At 41.7% G+C, this 1,756-nt stretch overlaps 1 pseudogene; it reads left to right on the forward strand.

The window, feature by feature from the left end:
- The first annotated feature begins 724 nt into the window (after window positions 1-724).
- Window positions 725-840, forward strand: LOC112477214 (annotated as a pseudogene).
- The last annotated feature ends 916 nt before the right edge of the window (window positions 841-1,756 follow it).

The raw sequence follows: 1,756 nt of genomic DNA on the forward strand, positions 1-1,756 counted from the left end.
TGGCACCAGCCCCCATGCAAGTCATCCTGGCACAGGCTATGGGAATCATGAACATGTGTGCCTGCTGACCCAGCAATTCCACCCTGGCACTCCCTCAAGTATCTGCATGTTTGCAAAATGACAGAAATGTGAACCAATGAAGGATATACAAAATGTGGTCCATCCACACAGTGGATTATTACTCAGCCATAAAAAGGAATGAAGCGCAGACACACAATACACCATGGGTGAACCTGGGAAACATACTGAGTGAGATAAGCCAAACACAAAAGACCACATGTTGTATGATCCCATTTATACGAATGTCAAGAACAGGCAAATCCATAGAGACAGAAAGCAGATTAGTGGTTGCCAGTTGCTGGGGGAGGGGGAATGGGGAGTGATTAATGGGGATGGGGTTTCCTTTTGGGGTGATGGAATGTCTGGAACTAGATAGAGGTGATGGTTGTACAACTTTGTGAATGCACTAAATTGTTCACTTTAAAATGGCTAAAATGGTAATTATGTTAAGTGTATTTTGTGCAATAAAAAAAGAGAGAAGGCAAAAAGATGATACTGCTATGAGATGATTCATTGCAGCAGTTTGTTATATAAAAAAAATTGAAAACAACCTAAGGAATTGGTTAGATCAATAACAGTTCATCCAGACGTGGTTCCATAGTATAGCGGTTAGCATGTCCACTTTACACACATATAAAGTCCTGGGTTCGAGTCATGGTCTATGGCCTATGGCCATGCTACCCTGAACAAGCCCAATATCTGATTTTGGAAGCTAAGCAGGTTTGGGCCTGGTTAGTACTTGGATGGGAGACCACCTAGGAAGACCATGTGCTGTAGGCATAAATAATAATAATAAATAAAATAAAATAACAGTTTATCCATCCTGGGGAGTGCCATAGTCATGAAAATGAAATTATAGATCTCTATGAATAAATAAGGAAAGATACAGTCATTTCCTCCACAAATGTTTATTAAGCTCCTACTTTGTGCCAGGCACTGGGCTAGGAGCTGTGGATACAGCCATGAACAAACCAGACAAAATCTCTGTTCCTGTGGGGTTCTTGTAGCTGTCAGGGAATCAGGCAGCAGGCAGGATCTATCAGAAAAATAGGTAATAGGTGGTGGGGAGTGATGTAGAGAAAGATAAAGGTGAAAATCAAGCAGGGAGGGAGGTAACTTTTTAATGAGAAGGTCAAGGGAGCACTTATTAAGAAGGATAACGAAGTTTATTGAGTCAGGAGGTGGGGGAAGGGTATCCAATGTATGGAACAGCCTGTGCAAAGCCCCTGAGATGGAAGTTGGCCTGGGTGAGAGCATATGTCTCCAAGAGAAAATGTTAACTGAAAAGGGCAAATCATTATCATCATCATCTTTTAGATTTCATTTGCCTAAAGAAACTTAGAATGAAACACACACAAAAAATACTTGTAGTAACCTCTTATTGGCAGGTGGATGGGAGAGAAAACCTTACCATGTATATTTTAATATTTTTTATTTTAGGATCTTATCATTTCATGTGAATATATATCGTAGTCAACACATTCAATTAAAACACTGAAATCAACAGGAAGAACACAGAAGACACTCAAGCTTTCAAGACAAGAGGGATGGAGGGGTGCAAGCTGGCTGTGGGCCTGAGTGCAGATGGCTATTCCCCACACCCTATGCCCTCGGAGGATCGGCAGGTCCAGCACAGAGGCCTCTTAGAATAGGAGGAAATGAGGAAATGAAGAAGCACCAAACACTTGGGCTGCAG

This window comes from Pteropus alecto, unplaced genomic scaffold (assembly GCF_000325575.1).
Source record: "Pteropus alecto unplaced genomic scaffold, ASM32557v1 scaffold160, whole genome shotgun sequence".
NCBI classification, from domain to species: domain Eukaryota; kingdom Metazoa; phylum Chordata; class Mammalia; order Chiroptera; family Pteropodidae; genus Pteropus; species Pteropus alecto.